The 26,399-nt window shown below is 30.0% G+C and overlaps 2 long non-coding RNA genes across 16 annotated transcripts in view; one reads left to right on the top strand and one right to left on the bottom strand.

The window, feature by feature from the left end:
* Positions 1 to 17,919, bottom strand: part of LOC147801958 (uncharacterized) — a 361,588-nt gene extending 343,669 nt beyond the window's left edge. Inside the window, exons 1-7 of one of the 15 annotated variants that reach the window (XR_015430154.1) lie at positions 17,572 to 17,908; positions 16,036 to 16,363; positions 14,422 to 14,549; positions 14,073 to 14,337; positions 9,360 to 9,443; positions 2,953 to 3,020; positions 1,934 to 2,029 (exon numbers count right to left, since the gene is read on the bottom strand). This is a non-coding gene — a long non-coding RNA (uncharacterized LOC147801958). Of the gene's footprint in view, positions 1 to 1,933; positions 2,030 to 2,952; positions 3,021 to 9,359; positions 9,444 to 14,072; positions 14,338 to 14,421; positions 14,550 to 16,035; positions 16,364 to 17,571 lie in introns of all 15 variants that reach the window. The other 14 variants (XR_015430157.1, XR_015430166.1, XR_015430165.1 and 11 more) reach the window with 14 other exon arrangements.
* Positions 1 to 26,399, top strand: part of LOC147801957 (uncharacterized) — a 47,307-nt gene that overhangs the window by 4,499 nt on the left and 16,409 nt on the right. The gene's annotated exons all lie outside the window — the stretch shown is intronic.

Raw genomic sequence — 26,399 nt, 5'->3', positions numbered from 1 at the left:
ATATACATTTCCATAGTTGAACTGTATGATTTATTACATTCACTTCAGGAAATCAGATAGTTTCAACCTCATTTAAAAAAATTAAATTGGGACAGCACATTTTAGTGATGTCTTAAACAGACCATAAACTTGATAGTTATAAAGAAAAATATTAAATAATCTGATAAAATTGGAAGTATACAATCTACTGTCAAATGCAACCCTCAATGCCTTCACCCTTCTTTCAATATATTACCTTGCATTCCAATCAAAAATTAGTAGGAAAAAATTAACTAGCTTACAAATTTCTATAATTGTCCTTCCAACTCATTTCAAAATACTTTAATTAAACATTTAAATTCCAACTTTAAAACAGCAAACTGTAAAAGTACTAATTTAAGGTGTATAAAGAGTTAAATCTTTGGACCAATAAAATAAAACCAATAGTCAAAACAAATCTGACTCTAATACTTTTTAAACAAAATGAATAATTGATATGTATACAGTAATAAAAATTAATTAAATATTTCCAAGAATATTGAAAATCTGTTACAAGTAACTTTAATAAAAATAAATAGTGCTAAACTCTGAGCTTTCAATAAAATAGTGGCTTTAGTTGCTTCAGATATGAAATAGTTTCTCTCTAACAAATTCTTAAAATATTTGCACCTTAATGACATAAAATAATCCAAATAAAGTATTTTAAAACATTTACACTTTATAAAATATATATAATAAGCCCTAAATGCTCAATTTGCTTCATTCTTTTTTTGAATTTCAATAAGTTTAATAAAAATATTACAGCAACAGATTTTCTCCAGACAACAGTAACATATTTCAGATGACACTTTTGTTTAAATGAAAAGGTAGCAAAACTAGTTAGAACACCATTAAATACAAGTAATTTTTGAAAACCACTATCACATTAACAAAGATTAATTTTATTATGAAACATTAACTGGTGATTCATCTCAGATCCTAGAGCCAATGAGACAAAAACAATCTGAACAATAAACTAGTTTATTTCAAACTGAACAAACCTAAAAACAAATTGCACTCCAAAAAATGACACTATTTATACCAAAGGCTGGGATAGCCTGGTAGGTAGGACTATGGGCCCATGTCCCAGAGGTCCATGTCCCCGCCAGACAAAGACTCCCGGTGTAGTAAATAGTGACTGACGGAAGTTAAATGTGTCGAGTTACAAAGTCCACCATGTTCCCATTACAAATCATACCTCTGGGGGTACTTAATTAGGAGTTTCCTTATCTTCAGGATTGGTTCAAAATTACAAGGCTATGAAGTTGAATATTAGCAGTCATGGACCCAAAAACTTGGGTCAGCTGTTCAACGACAGTTTTAAAAAAAATTGATTCCAATTTTATTAGTTTAAATCGGATTTCATAATACACAAAACTAATGCCAATTTTTTTAATCACAAAATGAGCATATTTCATATCGAAAGTAAGTAAAAAATTCAATATAGTTCACATATAGGACATTTGTTACAAATAAAACGTTTCTAAAAAAAAATACGGTCTGATTAACCCCATTCCTGCTTGTTTTCTACTAGAGTTCATATTTGTTAAGTTACACTATGACCACGATTCCACTGAGTGTGCAGTTCAGCACTGTTTTGCACTGAAAACTCTTTATTCAAAATAGACCAGAATAAGAAAAATCCAACAAGAATTATGCTGAGTTTTAATCGCTAAAGCTTAAAATCCTGCCATTTGTTTAATTGACTTGTTAATTTTTTCAGATTAGTAGTTTAGTGTAATAATCATGTTATATTCTTTTTTTTCGTTTCAGTTAAAGGTCTATCAAATTGGTTGTACAAATTATTTAGAATAATTTGTAAGATACAAAAGTTCAGTTATTGGAGTTTACGCATATAAATTAAATACAAACTAGAAAACTAAGTAAATAAAGTAAAACATAGAAAACGTATTACCAAGCACTAGTTCAACAAAATCTACAGTACATCATTTCCGCAGGTTCCGACTTCTTTTCTCTGTAACTGCACATTGCAAAATTATACTGTGGATAGCTTGTAATAGAAAAAATAATATTAAAGAAAGACACATGCATAAGTTTAATAAATTGAAAAAAGATTATAGCTAAACAAAATATATGGTCTAAATATTTTGCATGATAATTTTTTTTAGAAAACATAGATATTTTTATTGAATTGATACTGATGCTAATATAACACAGGGGTATAACAGACTATAAATAATATACTATATAGCAAGAATTTGATATTCCTCTATTACTTAGAGGGAGGGGGGGGAACAAATACAAGTTTGAACATAACATACACAAAAAATGCAAGTCATTATATTAATAATAAAAGTTAATAGATATATTTTGTTTTAGTTTTCCTTTTGTTTTTCAAAACTCACATATGAAAAATATTAAAACTAAATACTTATCTCCTAAATTATTTATAAATTAAAAAGCAAATAATTAGACAATAGCAAGTTTTTTCAAATCCGAAACAGTTTAAACTAACAATTATTTTCAAACCAGAATAGTTTAAAAAATTAGTTTAATGTAATTTTCTTAATGATATATGACTGTATTGGTGATATTTAAACAACATTTCTATCTAATTGTCAAAATTAGCCAGTAAGTGATTAGTCTACAGTGTGTTTCCAAATGGAGATGTTCCATTTTGTAAGTGCAATGTTTTCTAAAAATGTTTTGTTTATATCTAATTGCCTACTAAATAAGTTAACACATAACAATAAAAATTAAGGTTGTTAAAAATCATAGTTATTCTCATAAAATAAAAATTTATTTGAAAAACAGTCTCTCACAATTTATATGTTACTGCTATAATATAATAGAAAAAGTAGCACAAGAATTTGAAAATTTCCAAACTTTTATGTTTTAATATTTTTTTACAACTGTTTAGTCATGGATCAGTGAACATCTTAAGACATTTTTATAGACAATAAAAACACCCACCTGGATCAGCAAAAAAAATCTTTTTTTTTCATTTTTTCCAAACTTGCTTTCCTTGTTCAAATAAATACCTGTGAAATAATTTTCAAAACAATTTTCATTAAAACATAAAGCACTCATTTCTGAAAAAAAAAATTTATAACTAAGTATGAATATGAAATAACAATAAAAATCAAACCAATGAGTAAATTTTTAGTGTCATTTCATGTCTTGATAAAAAATAATCCAAAAATATTCATCCAGACATTACTAGCATTATATAAAATCTAAAGTTTAAATGATGAAATAGTTTTGATAATTATAAAAAACAGCATAGAGTTTTTGCACAAGCAAAAATGAAAGGCAAAACCTTTTCAAATTCTTATCCTCTGCTGAAAACAAAAGCTTAGTAATTTAAAAATTCTTTAAATTCTTCTGAAATTATTTTTCATTTTAATTTTTTCATAAGTAGATAAACTTGAAACAACACAAGTATAAAATCCATTATTCAATATTAAGTACTCAACAAAATTTTTGGTAATTAATGTACTAAGCAGGGGTAATTGTGACACTAAGTGAAAAACCCTAAAATATTTGAGTGCAAAAAATCTATAAAAATTTATATACCATACAAGTTTCGTATTTGACATAATTTTTTTCAGGGTGAGTAGCCAAATCTTTCAACAAAAAATAAGCACCTTTTAAGGACTTTTTAAGCACTAAAAGTATTTTAAGCAACATATGTATTAACAAAATGCAAAATAATTTTCAAAGACTTTGCATGATCATGACAAAATAACTAGTTTCTGACAAAGAACTCTTTTTTTGATTATGATAGCCATCATAGATCGAGAGATTTTAAGGTTCGATTTCCCAGGGTGGAAAATGAAACCTGTAATTGAGAATATCTCACAAAAGGGAGAAGAGTTGCATAAGAGAGTGCAAGAATGTCACCAAAGCATTTGGTTGGGGAGTCCTCCCTGTGCACGACACTGTTTGGATAGGGAAAGATCTCGAGTCTATGGAGGTGAGCAGCAAGCCCATTTATGAAGTAATAATTCTGATTTTAGTCGACACTATTGAAATTTGTAACAGGTGGGTGTCATTAAATAAGGGTACCAGGAACATACACTTTAGACCCTAGAGGAATTTAAATTTGCCGAATGAAATTCTGAATTTCATCGAAACAACAAAAAGATGCAGACGCACGCGCTTACTTTTAGCTGAATATCAAATTCATTTAGCCAAATTAGATTTGATTTGGACAAAAACTAAATAGAAATAGAATATTTAGTAGTTATCTAGAAAAAAAAATTGTAGAAATTAAACTCCAAAGGATTACATAATTAAGTTGAAACTTTAAAAAATAAACATATATATAAACTCCCCAATTTTATTTCTAATCTGATCTTTAACGAAATAAATAAGAATAATTCTTTTGGTTTGTGATTTCAGATTATTATACAGTCGGACCTCTATTTAACGAAGTCGCTAAATCCCGAAAAAAAGTTCGTTATATGGAAAATTCGTTAAATAGAAAATCATCTTTTGAAATACTTACACAACGTAGAATAGGTTTTAAATTCATGGATACTAGAAATAATTAAAATGGCAATTGATGCACCTTTATCTTGTAATTTTTTTCTTTAATAGTCAGGCACTTTCGCTTCGACATTTTGCAGCCGTAAGAAAAGCAACAAGCAGCACTCTGATCAGCAATCTTAAAACAGGAGCTCTACCGAGTGAGCAACGAGAAAGTTGAAAGTTTTTCTAGAAAGGAAGTGAACAATGGGGGTGGAGATAATAGGACATGTCAATAAGGGACCAGGGACCACACACTTTGAAAACCCATTCCTTTTATCTTCTCTGCTCATTTCCTATTCAAGGAATTTGACCCTTTCCCCCTTTTCTAGTGGGATTGCATTTCCTGTATGAAATGCAAACAAAAAGGGAAAGGAATTTTACAGCTTTCTCTAAAAGTTAAGGGGATGCGAAAATCAGTTCAAGGTCATTTCCCCCATAAAATACGTTAACGAGTTAATAATTTTCTCAAATATTTTGGGAAATGGGGAAAGTAGATCTAAAAAAAAAATTCGTTAAATAGAAAATTCACTTCGCTATTTAGAAGTTATTTAACGAAGAAATTTCCAAAATGTTCTTGGTTCCACGAAAAAATTCGCAAAATAGAGAAATTCGTAAAATGGAAGTTCGTTATATAGAAGTCCGACTGTATTTTAAAAACTTTTAAACCATGATTTATTCTTTAAACAAGCTACCTTAAGTATTAAATTGTTGAAGTAAATAAGTGAAACAAATATAAATGAAATAAAACTACTCATTGAAAAATTTATTATTTGAAGCAGTCTTTATCTTTCTCAGGTCATCCTCACAAAATCCAAACAAATGTAAAAATTCAAAGTTTATTCATTTATTTAACACAGTAAAACCTCGTAACAACAATATTTTGGAGACTAAATTAATATATTTGTTGTAGAGATACATATTGATATATCGAGGGCCTACATACTTTGGGAAAAAACAAGTTACTTCTTTCCAATAATGATTTTTAAGAACTAAATATAAATCTATAACAATAACTGATCCCCTGTGGCAGAATCGCAGCGACATTGTCACAGAGTGTTACAGAGTTCCTGCAGAAAGAGTTTTCTTTTTAAGAACAAACAAATGTACTTTTATTTTCTGCAGAAACTTACACATAATATTTGAATCATGCATTTAGATAAGAAATTTTGAGCGCATTCAATTTAAGCCGATAGTATCTTAAATCGATGCAATGTTTCGATTGAATTTTTGACAGTTATTGATATAGACTTTCACATGGTTTTTAAATATCCCGATTATTTCAAACAATAAAAATATTAGAATCATGCATTTGAGTATTTACTTTTCAAGGCACTGATTCTATCTAATTTTTAGCAGTTATTGCTATTGATTTCCCCATAGTTTTTAAACCTGATACTTTTTATACAATATTATTTAATACAACCTAATCTGGAAACGAAACATGCATTTAAGGAGTCTGATTTGTGTGATTTCGTCTTTGATCTTTTCTACGGCAATTACCACTATGGGTTTCAGTAATTTTATTGCGATGATTATTTACAAAATGTGAAGAAGGAAATAATTTGGCCGTTCGCCACCAACAAAATGTGAGAATATCACCCATAATATTAAAATAAAAAATTATTACATGTTCAGTTAAAAAAGTATATATTTTTTTAAAAATTTTTTAACACAAATTTAACTTTATTGGAAACAAAAATGAACACATAAATACAAAGAATATATATTCGTTGCCAAGCGGAAAATCCTGTCCAGGCGACAAAGAAATGTAATACAATAAATTTAAAATAGAAATTTGAAAAAAAGAAAAGGTGGGGGGGATATTAAAATTATAAATTATTTTGCTCATCATAAGACATCATATATTGTTGAACACTGCAATAGTAGAAAAAAAATGCATGAAACTATATAAAAAAAAATAAGAAAGGTAACATAAGAAATTCATTTGGATTGGCACAAGACTGGTATAAAAAAAGTAAATGTTTCCTTTAAAGTGAAAAATATAGATCTAAATTGTCATTGTTCATCACAAATTGAAATAAAGCACGCTTAAATGAATATATTTGGATGTTTTGCAACTGAAACGGTAATTTATTGTATAATTTAGGTGCTAGGTAAAAAAACTGTTTTAGTGAAATTTCTTTTGTAAAGTGGGGAATCTCATATATTTCAGTTGGTCTCCTTTCAGACACATTAGTTTTTAATCTGCATATTAATTTATTGTAGTGTAAATAAAGTAAAATATGAAAAAATACATTATGGCGAAATGGTAATAGGTTAATTCTTGTATATATATTAGTAGTTATAATAATTAGAGAATTAATAATCTTGAAGCATTTATTCTGAACTGCGATTAAAGGAAGTAAATTAGTTTTATATTCACCGCCATATATTATTGCACCATAATTAATTAAAGAATAAAACCAGGAGTAATAGAGTGCTTTCACAAAATTAAAATTAATTTCATTCTTAAGGTGATAAACTTTAACTAAAACTAAACACAATTTTTTAACTAAATTGTTAATATGTGTTTTCCATTTCAAATTAGAATCGATATATAGTCCTAAATATTTGATATTATTTACAGATTATAGAATGTAGCATCGACAATTTTCATTAGCACTTTTACAGGAGAGAGAGTGAAATTTTAAATTTAAGTTAATTTCTGATTTTCTTAAACTGAAATAAATGTATTTAGTTTTATTTAGATTTAAATTTAAGTCATTTACTGTAAACCATTTTGAAATTATGTGTAAATCAGATTCAATTTGAAAAATTAGTTGATTTAAATCAGTGCAAGAATACAAAATTACGGAATCATCAGCATATGTTATTATCTTACCAAAAAAGTTTGAGTTGACAAAAGTCATTGATGAATATAATAAACAATAAGGGTCCTAGAATAGATCCTTGGAGAACACCACGGTTTGAAAAAATATAATTACTAAAATTACTTCAGATTTTTACTCTATGTTCTCTGTTTGAAAGATATGAAATAAACCAATTTAAAATAATTTCTCTGAAACCAGCAAATTCTAATTTTTTGATTAAAAGATTGTGATTGATATTATCGAAAGCTTTTGATATATCAAGAAATATAGCTACTGTTATCTTATTTTCAGCAACACTATTATGAATAAATTTTGAAAATTCCAGAAGAGCTTTTTCTGTACTTTTGCCTTTAATAAATCCATGTTGATTTTCAGAGAAAAAATGTTTATGATTTAAATAATTGTTCATTTTATCAGCTATAGCTTTTTTAATGATTTTGTAGAAAACAGGTAATATTGAAATTGGTCTATAGTTCGATAAACAATTTTTATCGCCCGTTTTAAAAATAGGAGTTATGGTTGCTTTTTTTAAAGAAGTTGGAAAAATGGATGACTTGATTGAGGTACTGATGAAATTAGTTATAAAATTTATATTGTTGAGAGCAAATAGTTTAATTAATTTTACATTAATACTGTCATAGTCAAAGGAGTTTTTATTAGAAAGAGAATTTATCAAGTAAAGTACATCACAATTATTCAATTCTAGGAAAACAAACGAGGTTAAACTTGGTGAAATATAGATTTGAAAACTGCTTGAATTTAGGTTTGAGGTACTGTTAGCGTTTGCAAATGATTTATTGAATTGGTCAGAAGATTCATAGTCGTTTAAAATATCAGGTAAAGTAGGTGATTTGCTCTGATTACCAATAAAACTATTTACAAGATCCCATTTTTGTTTATTTGAATCATAATTTAAAAATTTGCTTTCGAAATATTTTGATTTTGCTGTTTTAATTAAGTTCTTAAGCTCAGAAACTATAGTGTTGTATGCTGTTTTGTAAATAATATCCCATGGATATTTTCTAGTTTTTTTTAAATATTTTTTCCTTTCTTCGAATTAAAATCCAGATATTAGTAGTCATCCAGTTATTTTTGGCTCTTTTGCTTATTTATGCGTGTATTTAAAATTATTTTTTAAATTATTGAGTTTGAAAACAAAACTTTGATATTGTTGATCAAGAGAATCTTGAGGATTGTAATTAAATTTGTAATTTGACAAATAATTATAGAGCTTATTATAGTTGATTGAAATTTTATTTTCAGTTTCCTTAATTTTATTTACCTCATCGTTATAAATACTGCAAAAGGTTGGATAGTGATCGCTTATGTCATTTATGAATATTCCGGAATTATATTCTCCTCCAGAGCGATTATTATTTCTGCAATTAAAGAATGAATTATAATCATTTATTGAGTAAAAATTAGTTTCATTTTGGTAAATCCAGATTTCCGACATAATTATAACACTTATATCTTCAATCGTGCTAGAAATATGTGAAATAAAATTATCAAAGTTGGCTCTTAAGCTTCTAATATTTATATGTGAAATATTAATGCTTAACTTACAGGTTGAGGTAAAAAAATAATTTAAATCGTCCAAATTTTCCATTTTTAGGCAGTCGGGCACAGATAAAAATGCTTCTTCAGTTGGATTGAATATTAAGGTCTTGAGATGATTTCACACGTATTATTTTGGACGATTCATCTTTTCTCAGGAATATTTTACCATCGCGAACCCAACAAAACTTGAATCCCTTTTCAGATTTAGCCTTACGTGAAAGATAAAATAGATGCTTCAGTATGAGTTTTTTTTGTAAGCGCAACGTTTCTCTAATTTAAATTAGTAGCAGATATGTTTGTTATTATTAAAAGTGTCTTGCAGATAGATATCAGTGCTAGAAAGTTTTGTTGCAGATAGCTTAAAAAAATTCTGCCACAGGGAACTAATTCACATTCAATTCAAATAGTGTTATAATTATGTGATGCACTAAAAACTTAGGAATGTACATAGCTTACTTATGAGTATCATCTCCAACTTGAGAAGCATTGTCTTCAGTGCAAGTTCCAAGTAATTTAATCCTTACTTTGGCAGCCAACTCACTAATAAAATAAACACACTAATTTTTATTTAAATAGTAACTAACTATATTCAACTCTTCATTAGTTATTTTGTTAATGATTGAAGAATATACCCAATACAAAAAAAATGGAGAATAAATTTAAATTCAGATAAGTATAAAGCTTAGTTCACCAGACATTATTTACATCAAAGAAAATATACAGTCAAATTCCAAAATAGCAAAAATTTCAATGCAACGAATATTTTAAGAACCCCTAAATGAATCTCTATAGAAACAATGAATTAAAAATACTGATATTACAAAATTGGTAATCTGATTTAACGAAGATGAAAATAAGCAACATTTCTCATTTTCTCTCATGATTAGAGCTGCAGGTCTTGCCTCGAAATTGTCCTCTTTTTTTCTAAAATCTGCTAATTTCTCAATATGTTTTGATTTTTAAGAAATTGCTTTAAATTAGAAATTGTCTTTTCATTTTTTAATTTATTATTTTTATTTAACGGAATGTTTTACTTTTCTAAGGCCTCAAAATTACCAGGAAGAGTAAAAAAAAATTTTAAAAAATTAAGTGTAACGGAAATGCTCTTGAAAATGCCACATTACAATAAAAACGTCTATAAAAAAAGAATTTTTCTTAAAAAGAAAAAAAAAGCTAGATATAAACAAAAACCTTTCTAAATGTTTTTAATGAAAATTTTATGCTGAAAATCTCAATTTAAATTTTTCATATTAGCATATTCTTAGAAGAAAAAAATTGCTGTAAAATAGTTCATTAGTAATGGTCATTAAAAAAATGCTTGTAAAAGGAAAAGAAAGTTAGTTAAATTTCCTAAAACAAAACTTTAATACTGAAAATCACAGTTCTATGTTACTGGTTATTCATATTACAGCACAGGGAAAAAGTGATAATAAATTAATAGTATGAGACATTCTGTTAAAATGTTAAGTTATAATGAAACCAGCAAAAATGAAAAAAAAAAATCCTTCTCAATTCTTAGAATTAAAAGTATCGAAAAAATGACGAAATTTACTTATCTGAAAACATATATATATATTTTTTAAAAAAAAGCCAAAACTTGTGGTTCAATGTAAACTAATCTAGTTTTAATTCTTCAAATTTAGTTTTTCCATTTGTCTTGTATATGATAAATTTGCTAGCCATGTGCAGAAACAGGGATTTTAAAATTTAAGAAATTTGTGTTAAAAATATATCTAATAATAAACAGTACTATATAATTTATATTATTCTTTATCATATTTATACAAATTCAAAAAAAAAATATACTTTTCTAAAAAATATTCTGCTTAATATTTGGCTTATCCTTCGACCAACTGAATTTTTGACAAAAGGGCCAAATACTTGTTACATCCTTAATATAAATGGATATCCCTATTTTTTTTGGAACCTGAGAAATTCATAAAGAGGTGAAAAACATGAATTTTTAAACAGCTCACTGTAAGTAGTTTTGATTTCAATTTTTTGTTGGTTAAGTGATTTTTTTCAATTAAAAAAAGAAAACGTTTAAAATATTAAAAAAAATCGAACAATGTAAACAAGTGCTAATGCATCCCGATTCAATTAGTTTAAACCAGTTCCTGCACGTAGCACACTTTTTATACAAAGCTGTGCAATTTTTATTTGACATTGCACTTAGTTTATAGTTAAAAGTTTTTTAAGTGAGTAATCAGTATGGGGAAAACAGCAGCTGAAAGAATGAGAGAATATAGAACTAGAATGTTCTATATTCTCTCAGATAAATAAAGATATTTGTGAGAAGAAAGATAAAGAATATGAAGCAAAAATTTATGATAACAGAAGTATTTTGAAAAAAAAAACTTAACAGAAAAATAGATAAATTGAAAAAAAATGAAGATAAAGGAAAAATAAAATGCACTGATACAAGCAGTAGAAATTGAGGAAGAATATTTTCTTTATAGTATTTAGGCATTGAGGAAAGGTATTAAAAAAATCAACCATGCATTATATGTATCTTCAAGAAAACATTATACTGTTCTTCGCATATTCTATAACCTTACTACCAAAACAAAAGAAATAGCTTAGTAACCGAGTTTCTGATGAAACAAAAAAGGCTTGTACTAAATTTCTACTCATCTAATAAACTTTCTTACCAGACTTCTGGTAGAGCTGAGTGTATGATTGTCAAAGAAAATGAACAGAAAGTCCACAAAGTCAAATGTGCAGCTTGATGGAATTTTATCAAGTATCAAAGCAGATCCATCCAAATATAAAAATTGGCAAATCTAAGTTTGCTGTACTACGACCTATCGATATTTTATGTGTAGGTAAAACACCATATAAAATGTGTATGTGCTATTCACGAAAATGTGAATTTACTATTAAAATCATAGTTGTTTGCCTAATAACTATATAGAATTACTAAATATAACAACTTGTGACAATCGCTCAATTAACTTTTTACTTTATAATTATCGTGCAATAGATAGTTTTGTAACTGTAAAAAACTCTAGGAAAAAATTTAGTAGTTAATTTTGTTGCCGAAATAACGGAATTTGGGAAAGAAACAAACAATGCACTTGTTTTTTTCTATTTTTTAAACACGGTCTAGTAAAATAAAAGCTTTCAAATATAACTGCAAAGATATAGCACTGTTTTCAATTATAGCAGTGATGTCAACTCTAACTTTAAATAACCGAAAAGTAACTTATAATAGTGATATTTCATTTTAACTTTTTGTCAAATTTTGTTACATTCCATGTCCTCTCTGTTACGATGCATTATTTGGACTTGAAAAAAATGTGTTTGCAATTTTAAAAATCTTATAATAATTTATTTTACCTACCTTGAAATGTGATAATTTTAAAAAAAGTTACAGATAATGTTTCGGATGGTCTAAATCACAGAACTTAACATAAATAACAGTGCATGTTAAAAATATGGGATTTCATTTGTCCCCTCTGTCACAAGTACGTTTAATTAACTTGCAATTTAACTATGAGGATCTCTTATTATTTTATGCCAATTAATTAAACATTAAACCCTAAAGTATCATGTTCCAGTAGAATTTTTGTTTTCAAAAATATTTAATATATTTTTCAGAATAAAATACTTGTGTGATTTCCCCCCTGTTACGCTTGGAATTCAACATTTATATTACTTAATTATGTACCAAAATTTTTCCTACTTTCATTCAATGAGCATTGTAGTTTTTTTTTTTAATTAGAATCTATTTTTAAAATGAATTTTCGTCTTGCAAAATATGATAAAAAAGCACTTCTTTTCTCCAATGTTTATTTATTTTGATAAATCTAATTTTGATATGATAAAAAATGGCAATTTTTTTAAAAAAAAGTACAGTAGAGAACCATTTATCCGGTATCCAAATAACCGGGAAACCAGAAAACCGGGAAAAATTTTGCTCAATTTTCCCGCCATTTTAAACTAGAACGAAAAAAGCGGAAATTGGACTCATCCTTGAAGTTGAAGGGAAGGGGAAATTTTTTTTCCCCGTTTGCCCAGAGAAACGTCATTTCCTCCGTGACCTTGAAGGCAGGGAAGGGAGGAATGTTTTATTTTTTCCTTTAGGCCGTCAATCAAACTCAGGGGTGTGGCATGCTGATTTCGTTTTCTGCTTGATTTACGAGGGGGGTGGGGAAAATGCATTGCATGCATATCAGTGAACAGAAAAAGAAAAGAGAAAAATATATTTATTTGACATCGACTAATAAAAATAAAATATTTTTCTTTTGAATAAATTCTCATTCTTTGGAAGTGCGGTATAAATTGCAAGTTTTTCTTGGTGTGGAATCACATCTGCTGTAATTAAAAATCTTGTTTTTATCAACAAAAAAAATAAAATAAAAGGAGAATTGTTTATTAATTTAAACATAGGATTATTTTATGAAGCAGATTACAGTTTTGTTTTTCTGATTCCACTACGTTTGATTTTTTTTCTTTTCGCGATAAATTTCGCACTCAAGAAATTAATTCTTTTTATTCATAAATTTTATCATTAGGTTTTTATTATTATTATTTTTTTTGAATTCCGTTGATCTTGCGTTGTTCCGGGTTTTAATATTAATGCTAGTGCCTTTTTTAACTATCGTTTCGGTTCGATAATTTTCAAGTGTTTTTATATAGATTAATAAGTTTTCCTTTTATTTTATCGTTTCTCCCCGTATAATTAAGTATGAAATATATTGCGTTATTTAATTATTGGTTTTGTTTATATTATTTAATTTAGGAATTGTAATTATTTTTAAAAAATAAATATGAGAATTTTGTATTTTTTAAACTTGATTTTCTTGTCTAAACTTGCAAATTTTTTTATTCTTTTAAATGTTATATTTCTACCATTTTTTTTTCTTTTTAAAGTTAGGAGTACCTTTCTTTTTTCTCTTACTTTATGCATTACACTTTTTCCTTGTACTTCGGGTTCGATAAAACATAGATTAACGACACTTTTTGGTCAATCCAGAAAACCGGGAAATTCAGATATCCGGGATAGCGATGGTCCCGAGCATCCCGGATAATTGGTTCTCTACTGTATTAGTTTTTTTATTTTTTAATAAATTTTAATACTTGAACACCTTTTATTTTCTACAAATATATTACTAAGTTTAATGATAAAAAAAATTAGAACACTAATGTATAAATAAATATTACTACATTTGCTGTTAACATGTCCAAATACATGTGCAGTCCTTCGTTAGTCAACCTGCTGTCAAGTGGCCCTTCCCTCAAAAAGGTTGTGCACCCCTAGTTCACACGATCCAAGTTTTAAACAAAACAAGTTTTCCTCAGTTTCAAACAATTTTCGTTCAAAAACTTGGATCAAATAAGCAGGCCTTAAAACCAGGAATGGCACAACTATAGAAACAAACTGTACAAGTATGGGTCTATATCCTCCTTCACACTGAATTTGTAACAAAAACTTTTTTTAAAATACAGCAATACACAAACAGATTCATATACATATCCAAACATATTCAGAGCTTAGCATTAAAATAAAACTTACACTATCAGGCAAACTGCAGCCATTTTTGAGGCAGGTGCTTTTGTAAGCTTTTTGCAAAATGTGTGAATAAGAAGTTCAATCTCACTTTGTAGACCCAATATAAGGTGGGTTTAAAGTACATTCTGCATCTGAAAAAAAGATTCAGCATCAATAAAATGAATGACAATCAAATTGATCACTGACATAGGCTCAAACTTTAAAGGCTATCAGGAAATAATTTGATAAGTAGAAATACAAGGTTAGCAGAAAATAATTGGTTTAGACCCATTGTTTTTTATTTGGATAATTTCTTCAAAAATATTTTCTTAATTTAGGATAATTAAAGCTATATTATGTTCATTAAATTGTCATTGTAAAGAAATTTTTAGTCTAAATATCTTCTTACCAGTAATTGCATATGTAAATACTACTTAAATGTTATGTGTGTATACTTCATGATTAAACGTAGAAGGCAACATTAAGCTTTGGTCCAAACAATTGTAAGTGCTGACAGAAGATCAAGAATTATTTTTATACTATTAAATACAAAATTATGTTTAAGAGGACATCATACCACATGAGAAACTTTTCGTTGCAAATTCTCTTTCACCTTAGAACAACTTATTTAAATTAAAGAAAAAGTGAGTTCAGACAAACCTAGAGTAAGTCATAAAGTTTCAAATACTGATAATAAAGTATTAAAAGTAACAAAATGAAAATAAGTTATGAGAAGATAACTTCTGATTACACAACGGTTACTTCCAATAATTTGTTCGCATTTTTAAATTTAGAAAAATAAATTTCAGCGATTTAAACTTGATAACTTACTGTAGGTTTGTCTGAACTCACTTTAAATTAGTTAAGGAGATGAAAGAGAACTTTCAATGAAAAGTTTCCTTAAGGGTATGGAATTCTCTTAAGTCATTTTTCAAAACAAAATATAAATGCAGGAAGAATGTTTATACCCAAAACAATAAGTGTAATGTTAATGAAAAGAGAAAATCTGGCATTCCATGGAAACTAAATTAGTTTTTTAATTAAAATTTAAAATGTTTCAAATAAGGTATGTGTAAATTTTTATTCATTAATGTAATGGTTCCAATTTCAGTTTTTAAAAACTTTTTACTAATTTCTATTGGTTCAGTGGTTAATCGTAGAGACAATTGAATAGAATTATTGAGTTCAATGAAATTAATACCAATCGTTTATTTTTACACAACAGTATTTCTTAATACTTATACCACGTTCATGATTTTTTTTCTTTTTTTAAAGCTTCGTATTGCTTTAAAAACAATTATATTATCCATAAAAAATTTATTTTTTAAAACAGATGGGACCAAAATTAATGTTAAAGTACCATAAAACATTATAAAAAGAGGAAAATAACAATTTATAGAGAGTAAAAATAATGAGATGCAATCGTAATGATAATTATAAACGGAATCTTTTCCCTTCAATAAGAAAAATTACTTTTAAGAATACATTTCAAATTAGAATTTAATTTGAGTCTATTTTAATAATTCTTTGAAGAAAACAGTGTAATATAATCATTTGTTATTTCAGAAAAATAAAACCATGTGTGGACCGTGGTTTCATTTTTTACTCTTAGTTATGTGTATATGTTTAGGTATTAACCTTGAAGGAGGCTTTATGATTTTAAAGAGTGTAGAACGCTTGGACTTTTGTCTGTTATTTTGATTGTCTATGTATCTGCATCTTCCTTATTAAATGTGAACCTCTGGTACTTGTTTTTCTTATATGTGGACCTGCAATGAAAAAATCAGGTAGATATTTACTCATTAAGATATATTTAGAGCTGGCAGCAATTGTTCTTTAAAGAAAACTCCCAATCAACAGCAACTTTACCAGCTTCATGAATTTGCAACAGCCAATCCCGTCTTTTAAATCAGTCAAAAATCCTTCATCTGAATTCTCCTAACAAATAGCTATGACGATCTTGACACTAAAGAACAAAATTATAAATCTCAATAATGGGCAGAAAAAGTGACTTTTCTTATTCAGTAATACGATTCTACCCTTAGAGTTGTTTCCTAAAACTGATCTTTTTGGAATCAAGCGCTTTTTCAATAGCTGAAACATTCAAATAACATTTGTAATTATTTGGTTCAGGTTAGATTTTAATAACCAGTTTTACCAAAACATGATAAAAAGTAGGTTCTTAGTGGTTAAAAAAGATGGAATTAATCAAATCCTGTTAAAAATTGGCAGCCCATAATTTATTTGCATGTTTACTACTTATAGCTGATACGATTAAATAATATATATATTTTACAGTTAATACTTGCCAGTAATGGATAATATATAATTCAAAAAGCAATTAAGGACTAAGGATGTACTTAAACATGTTCATTAAAAACATTATTTTAAACATGTTTATCTGTAGAATTATTATTCTCTTACTATGCTATCATAAACTCACTTTAATAAATACTTAAAATAATAAAACATTTTATTTTAATAATAACCGAGACTGCTATTTTTTTCGTTTTTGTTTAGTACCTTATCCTATAGCTTATTACAGAAAATTAATAATTTTTGTAGTTGTTGTTCCTACCTGAAAATAGCCAATTTGTAGGGAATAACCCATGTACTATATTAAAGCAACTAATCATTAGATGCATGAAACTAGTTGTTTACAAAGAAAAAGCGGACAATTTTGTTCACTGCTGACAAAAACTTACTAGCACCAAACAGGCATCAATATAAAAATATCCTTAAGTAATTGTACACCAATATTTTGTCTTGAAAATAGATCCATCACAATATTTTTTGTTTTAAAACACAGTTTTTTTTTAAAAATGTAATTGTAATACTTTATGCTCTTAATTTTAATGAATTAACGCAAGGTTTAGTAAAAATATATAGTTTTGTAAAATTTTTTGACAGATCTCTCAAAAGATATGAGTGTCATTTGACTTGTAACTATATCATTTACTATAAAAAATAATATTTAGGTTCGTTACAATTGTTACAAACGCCTCACATTTCTTCCACTTTAATATGAAATCAAATTACTATTATAATTTGATTTCATATTAAAGTCGAATGAATTAATAAAAATCAGTCAGATACCATAATTAAAAGAAATATGAGAAAAACAGTTCCATGCCCAAATGCTGATTACAGAATACATAAAAAATTAAACTCAACCTGCATTTCATCAGTTGAATCATTAAAAATAGGAGCACTTATCCTAATTCGGAATTATATTTATCAGAAAACTTAATGTCCTATATTTATTTCAGAAAGACTAAATAATACTAGAATCTTGAATCGGAAAGAGATCAAATTTTTTGTTATGCTAAGATGCGTGCTGCTGCATATATCTGTGCGATTTAAAACAAGCTTTAAACTTTCAAAGCTTTGTGGAGACGTAGTAGCTACAGGTGGCGTGGTACTTTATTAACATCGCACTAGAGCTGCACGATGTGCTATTTGCAACTATCCGGGAAACATCTCTGAGGATGATACGAAGACATGCCATCTAAATTCTATTCCTCTGCAGAGAGGATGGCTAACCGGCTTTGGTAGACAGAAGGCCTGCGCGCGAAGTCGAATACTTTACCGCTGAACAGTCTTACGAGGACCGATACCGCTCACCCTCAGTCCCTACTCAGACTAATCAAAGTGGTGATCCACTCGCTTACTGACCGCAGTCAGTTTTGCTTGACTTCGGTGTTCTACTGGGAACCATGTCCTTACTAACAGTCCACTGCAGGACATAGGTGGCATAGAGCAGCACTCTTTACCTATGACAATGTATGCTTTCGCCAATAGCGTGTGGAGAGTCGCGCCATCCAATATTACATTATAAAGCGTTCTTTCAATTTATATTTCAACGAAGCAAACAAAAAATGAATTGGATAACTCCACTAGCAAGCTATGATACAATTACGAAATTGAAAATAACACTACAGTGATATTGTACACTTCTTTGTCGGCGTGACAGCCCCTTGCAGACTTTGTCTGCCGCATCAGCTGACAAAAGCCAGCGACTCATATCCCAGACAACCTCCCTTCCAAATTTTAATCTTCAGGGTTTTCAGGTCATTTTCGTCCCGCAGTGGACTGATCGTTAAGACACGGTTCCCAGCAGATCACCGAAGTCAAGCATCACTGGCTGCGGTCAGTGTGCGGGTGGGTGACCACTTGGATCAGGCTGCGTAGGGACCGAGGGTGAGCGGTATTGGTCCTCGTTAAACTGTGCTACCGTAAAGTGCTCGACTTCGCGCGCAGGTCGTCGGGCTACCGAAGCGGGGGTGCCATCCCCTCCGCAGAGGATCAAAATTGTGATGGCATGTCTTCGGTTCATCCTCCGGGATGTATCCCAGACCGTCGCCAATAGCCCATTGTGCAGCTCTAGTGTGACGTAAATGAACAAATCAATCAATCAATCAATTCAGGTCATTTTCGATGTCGTTGAGGATATTGTACACTAATATAGCAAAATAACATTCAAAACATGGAAAACCCTTTATTTATGTTGTGATGTTCTTAAATTTGTTTAAGGCTCACGACCTGTTAGAATTTATAAATCACAGAAAACTCTTATGAATGGTAAAATTATTAAGAGTACATTTAAACACTAATCATAACAATAAAACTTTTTAGAATATTAAGCTTACTCACCTCGTAAGCATAACATCAGAGGAGGAACTTATCGAAAATGATACTATATCTACGACTATATCTACTGTAGTTTTAATTTGATAGTTCTTTTTCAATCGGACATATTTTTCACCCTTTTATTAAGAAAATTATTATAAAAATAATCTGTTGAACACTTCAAAAATAATATTTATGATAGACTGAATAAAAAATAGGCCTAGAGCTGAGCAAAATTTATTTCAATTTACAGCTAAAATCATTTAATATCGTATTTATGAAGTTAATTATTAATTTTCAGTTTAGATTTTAATTTCTCATAGATACTTTCATAGTTAATAACATATATTTTAATTCAGAACAGTTTTTAATTACTTATACGTTATATTTCACATAATTATTTTATTTCATTTAAATTTAAATGTTTTAATTACATTATAAAGCGTTTTTACAGCATTGAGAGAGCTACCACTAATTTTTAGTGAATACATTATATTCCTAAAAGAACATAGTTTTAATACCTATTTTATATTTTATAACCGTCGTTGAACAGCAGACCCAATTTTTTTGGGTTTACGACTACTAATGTTCAACTCTGTATCCTTGTAATTTTGAACCAATCCAGAAGACTAGGAAACTCCTGGATCAGTACCCCCGGAGGTATGATTTGTTATAAGAACACAGAAGACTTTGTGACCCGACAGATTTAACGCGCACCAGTCACCATTTACTAGTCGGGGAGTCTTTGGCCGGCGGGGGTCGAACCCACGAACACCTGGACATGGTCCCAGTGCCCTACCAATCAGTCTATTCCGGCCTATTCTATTTGTAAAATCTATTTAATTTAATTTAATAACCGTCATTGAACAACCGACCCAATTTTTGGGTTTACGACTACTAATGTTCAACTCCATAGCCTTGTAATTTTGAACCAATCCAGAAGACAAGGGAACTGCTGGATCAAGCATTGGAAGAAATTTTACCTTCGTGGAGGACTTTTTGATGGAACTAACCCGCATTTGCGTTACATGGAGAGGAAGACCACGAGAACCTCCCATAGTTAGCCAGTCTGACGACAAGGGAACTCCAACCCATGATCTGTCTACCACTGAGGATATTTCACGTCAGTATTTGTCTTGCGAAAATAAAGTTGAAAAAAAAAATTTTTTTTTCTTTCTAAAATTACCAAATTAACTTTATTTTCACGAATGCCCAAATTTTAGAAGGGACGAAACATATTATTCGCCAGCTTACTTTAATTTCAGAGGATAGTAAAGTTTTATCACTTCTAAGTGGAAATTTTTTTTTCTCTATTAAGTTTGTTAATTAAACTTGACAATAATGTATGTCTAAATTTCAGAAAGAGCGAAACACATCCTTCGCCCTTAAACTAAATTTCAAAAGAAAGTTTTATTTTCAAAAAGTAGCTTCCAAATTGAAATAAATAGTTCTTTTTTTTTTCTTTTTTTTTTTAGTAACCAATTTATTTTACTTTATTTTCACAAGTGTCGAAAGTCCAGAAGGAGCGAATCAAATTGTTCGCCCTCTCAATTAAAATTCAGAGTAAAATAAAGTTTTCAATTTCGAAAATAACTTCAAGGTTGAATTTTTTTTTTAAAAATTATCAGTTTAACTTGATATTATTTTAATGAATGTCTAAGATAATTTTAGAAGAGGCAAAGCACGTTATTTGCTTTCTTACTCTAATTTCAGGGTAAAAAAAAAGTTTTCTACTTAAAAAAATCGCTTCAAAGAACAAGAAAAAAAAAAGAACAGAAAAAAAAAATCTTTTTTTCTCTGTTTCTAATTTTAGAAGGAGCAAAACTCATTATTGGCCCTTTAATTAAGTTTCAAAAGAAAATTAAGTTAAGAAATTAAGTTTTTTCTTTAAATAACTTCAAAATTGAAAAAAAAAAAGTTTTTATTTTCTAAAATTACCAATTTTACGTGACTTTATTTTAGCGGCGAATGTTTACATTTCAGGATGGGCAAAACATATTCTTCGTCCCCTCGCTTAAATTTCAGAGTTCGACGGTTCCCTCCGCCCCACCCCCCCTACTCGGTTGGCACGCCAGGAAGTGGAGGCTATAGCAGACAAGTATAAACTGAATAATAGCTTTTATTCTCTTTCTAATAATGATTGTCAGCGCATAACTGGGCATGCATTAAGGCAGTGGTAACAGACTAGGGGCGATTGCCCAACAGGACGATTTCTACTTTCAATGGGGCAATGAGCATTAACAAGGAAATTAATTAAAATAATGATAAAAAACCAGCGAATATTGAAATAGAAAATTTATACGAAACCAATCGCTCAGATAAAAAATTATGAATTTGAAAAAATTAAAATTTTTGAACTTTCTCGTCATAATTTGGGTAAAACGAAGATCTGTCTGCCAGATCCCTCCAGAACAATGAAATAGGTTGAATATTTTCTTAAAAGCGAACCTCTGACGAAAATTCATGTTTTAACTGAAAGCACAAAGAATTCATTGTTATGACAAATAATAGTTTTAAAATTTTAATTATCAACGCATTCAATTAAAGAAACATATGTATTTCCTTAAAAAAATTATATATATATATATATATTTAAGCGTTTCAGAACTTCTAAGAGGGGTAGGGGGTATCCTGACGACTCGAAATCATATAGCAATGTGGGGTCGGAAATGCTTTCCTGAAGCGGTGACGTACACAGAAGCACCATAAAGAAAGGAGACCGTAAGTGAAAAATCGCTATAATAATACATTGAAAAAATTATATGGTACATGGGCCAAAGTAAGTGTTCGAAGTTTCTGCCCCCGGCTACAATGTACACCTCACATCTCCGGCGCATGGACATTTGAACATTCTGCAATACTCCAGGCATATCTCGCAGGCAGCTACTGTGATTCTTGCAACCAGCATTATCAACAGGGGTGTCATAAACCAGTGTTTTCATATGACACCAGAAGTCAAAGCATGATAGGTCGGGTGACCGAGGAGGCCATATAATTTTTTCAATGTATTATTATAGCGATTTTTCACTTACGGTCTCCTTTCTTTATGGTGCTTCTGTGTACGTCACCGCTTCAGGAAAGCATTTCCGACCCCACATTGCTATATGATTTCGAGTCGTCAGGATACCCCCTACCCCTCTTAGAAGTTCTGAAACGCTTAACTGAGACACCCTGTATATATATATATATATATATATATATATATATATATATATATATATATATATATATATATATATATATAAAGAAAATAGAGAGAGCAATAAGGACTATAGATGGAGACGATCAACATCTAGAGGGGGCCAAAAAATGCAGGTGTTATTTGGAAAACATCATGGACTAGGATCCACAAGACTGCTAGGAGGGATTTTTGTCATAATGGAAAAATAGAAATGATCGGGCCGGGATAACCTGGTCGGTAGGGAGCTGGACCCATATCCGAGAGCCCCGTTCGAACCCCGCCGGCCGAAGCCTCCCCGTGTAGTAAAGTGACTGATGCACGTTAAATCTGTCGAGTCGCAAAAGTCCTCTATGTTCCCATAACAAATCACTACCTCTGGGTGTACTGTATTAGAGATCGATCGTTCTCTGATTCAGGTCAAAATTACGATCTGTGGATGAATGAATGGATGTATGAATGGGTCCGCCCTATAAAGGGGTGAGACGTATGGTGTGGCAGAAGTCGAATTATTGGCCATAGATGACGCCACTGAAAAAAAGGAAACGTACACTCTGCCTTAAATTTGCTCGGTTTCACCAAGCAGGCTTGCCCGCGTGGCAAGTGGCATTAGAACCAATCAACCAAATGCTCTGTGTCGACGTTTCGAACATAGTGTAAACTTTCACGTTCAGGAAAAACTTTTTTCAAAAAGTAGTTTTTATCAAATGTTAATAATTTTTATTACTTAAAAATGTGAGCGAAATGGTTAAAATATTTTCTGAAATATCAAATTTTAGAAAAATTCGCATTTTTAAAATTTGATTTCAGAAGAATTATTTGATACATTTCGCTCAGAGAGATTCCAGTCACTCAACTGACTAATATATTCAGACCACATTTCCTTGATTGCAGCTACTCCCTAGATTTGAGTGTCAGGAATCCGAATGCTTCGAAAAAAGTGTTATGTTTATTCAGATACAACGCGTTTTCTCGTCTAATTTTGTAACTTAAAAAAATTGATAAGAGTTAATATTATAAGAAAAGACATTTTACTCGGCTTTTCATCACGGAAACTGCGGTTTTTTAAAGAGTATATAGAACCCAATAAAAACTCCAAAATTTAAAAAAGAAAAAAATAGAATAACCAACAACTTTTTTGATCTAAAGATTAGCCCATGGTGCTATCTTAATATTTCGAGCGAATTATAAATAATTTATTAAACGCTGCAGGTGCCATAAAGGATATAAAATCATAAGAAAACATATTTTTCCTAGCGCAGCGTTTCCCAATTTTTTCAGGCTACAGAACTCTAAGTGACACATGTGACTGAACACCAATTTAATAAACAAAGAAAGACTACCAATAATTTTGAAGTGAAGAATTAATTCTTGTTACCTTTTTAACAGCAATAGTTTTGAAATTAGGTGTTGTGTCAGATGGTTGAATTATCCTGGATGTGTTCTGAATTTGTATTTAGAATAAATCTAGTATAAACTGAAAATGAATAAAATAAGCAGAATTCCAGAAGAAGAAAAACCAAATAATACAAACATTGAAAGTGGCTATTATAGAAACACCTTTTTTTAACAGTTAAATTTGTTTTTTTTTCTAGTATTAAAAGTTTATTGGAAAATATGAGTGGATTTATTTAAAAAAAAAAACGAGACTGAAGTGGTAGGATATTACTTAATCAAAAACTTAATTCGCTGTACTGATTGAGGAATCAACATGTTTCACGCGCTCAAAAAGAGCACTCATTTTCATGACTTGCCAGACCCAAATGATACGAAACAAAGGCTATTTTAATTATAAAACGCGAAGTTGCAGACGTGAAATGGAAAAAATAAAGGTGAGAAACAAAACTAAAAGAATTGCAAAAGTTGAGTTACTTTTTAAAAACTGTTAACTTTTCCAGCGATATTTTGCTTGAATAATTTAGCAGAAATAATCGAAATATTAAATAAATAATGATTAGATATAAATGTAATTGTATGTTTCAAAAATTGTTACTAATTTAATTGAATTTTCTTTCATGACCGATCCATTTGTTAGGGTTAACGATTTCTAATGTTTAACTCCTTAGCCTTGTAAATTTGAACCCAATCCAGAAGACAAGAGAACTCCTGGATCAAGCATTGGGAAAAAATTGCCTTCATGGAGAACTTTTTGATGGAACAAACCCGAATTTGCGTTACATGAAGAGGAAAATCTCCCTCAGTTAGCCAGACTGCAAGGGGACTCCAACTCATGATCCGTTTACCATTGAGGATAATTTATGCTAGAAAGCCGCATGCGGAATTCGTATCGACCAGCCACTGATGGGATTTGAACCCGGTTCACCTCACTGAAAGGCTTTATCCCCTGACCCATCACGGCACAATTTAATTGAATTGTCTCAACTCTTGGCCATCCGCGGCGTTCTAGAGAAACACGTCCTTTTTACGACGGATTCAAATTATAAGGAATAACCAGACTTTGAAAATACGGTCCAACAATTTTGAGCCACTTACTGAGAATTTTATTTTTCGCATCGAATAAGAACATATTTTTAAAGAATTAAAAAGTAGTTTTAGTTATTCAGTAAATTTAACATTAATTTAAACATTTTTGTCTTGTGACATAAACAAATTTTTACATTGAAATTTTCACCTAGCGTTTTACATTGCAAGATGATTCTTGCTTTGTTAAAAGCCTTTTCAAATAATTTCAGAAAAATATTTTACTATTTAATTACTTTTGAAATTTTAACCACACCCGAATTGGATTTTTTGTCATACCCTTGTGAGGGAAATGTAATAATTTTATCATTTGCACTGCTTTTAACTCCGATAGCTCAAATATTAATAGTTTTTCAGTGTTTACTTTTTAAATTTTACGCATTGTTTTTTATTGTCTTTTAAATACATCGTTCATTGAAATACCTAAGATCGCTGGTGGCAGCGTTGTATTAAAAATAAAACAGTGGTAAAGTAAAGAGTTCCCGCAACAGCCCGCAGGATAAGGCTACACCATTTCGTGACCAATGGCATGATTGTAGCAATGTGGTTAGCACTGTGCACAGACCACCTTTACTTCACACACCAACTGATACCCCATCGATCTGAAGCTGAGTAGGCTTCATACCGCCTCTGGAAATCGAACTCCAGCTCTTCTCAATGACAGCTTATTGCGTTAACCACTGAGCCATCACGACTCAAAACAGTGTTAGGAGAATTTCGATAATTTTCACCGGTTTTAGCCGTTCTAAGCCAACCCACTCTAAATTTAAAAATCAAAAATCAGAAGACACTACCGCCAGACCTAACTGCCAACTTTAAAATTACCTCCGAGCTCCGATCGGAGAGCTTTCCATAGTAATAGTAGATACATATAAAATAAGACCGGGATAGCTTGGTATGTAGGGCGCTGGACTTACGTTTATGAAAAGGGAGTTCGAACTCAGCAGGCCGTAGACTTCTGTGTAGTAAATGGTGACTGATGCACGCTAAATCTGATGGATCACAAAGTCCTCAATGTTCCCATAAAAATCAATACTGGTGGTGCTGAATTGGAGATTTATCGTTCTTAAGTTCAGGTCAAAATTACGATCTGTGGATGAATGTATGAATGAGTCCGTCTTATTAACGAGTATAGCAGATGACAAATTCTTGGCCATAGGTGGCGCCACTGGAAAACAAGAATAATCGCACCCCCTCTGAAGTCGAAAAAGAGCAAATAAACTGATTTTCCTGGATTTTTCCAGTTTTTTCCCATTTCCCCCCAAAAAAATTATTTCCTACCTGCAAGACCCTCCAGAAAATCGAAAAACACATGAACAAAAATATTATAATTTAAAATAAACAGCAAAAAAAAGAAAATTTTTTGAAAAAGTGTCTGTCCCTGGGATTTGAACCCAGGACCCCTCCCTCCAGCAACGAACTTGCTTGTCTGGTGGCCTACCATCCAGTCCACGGTGATACGCGCAGCCTATCACAGTTTCGCTTCAAAAGCTCTCTCCTCTCATCTTCGCAGTACTCCTTTATGGCCACTGAGACCCCCTAATTGGACTATAAAAATTTGAAAATTAAATCTCGAAATTTGAACCTTACTCGCGCCATTTTATTTTTTTATTCTTTTTTTCTTTGCTAAATTTCAAGCACAGAAAACACTCCATGCATGCTAGAATATCCAAAATGTTACAAAAGGAGTCGAAAAAGAGCAAATAAACTGATT

This window comes from Parasteatoda tepidariorum, chromosome 11 (assembly GCF_982258835.1).
Source record: "Parasteatoda tepidariorum strain Cologne lab strain chromosome 11, Ptep-v5.0, whole genome shotgun sequence".
NCBI classification, from domain to species: Eukaryota; Metazoa; Arthropoda; class Arachnida; order Araneae; family Theridiidae; genus Parasteatoda; species Parasteatoda tepidariorum.
This window is presented reverse-complemented; position numbering and strand designations above follow the sequence as displayed.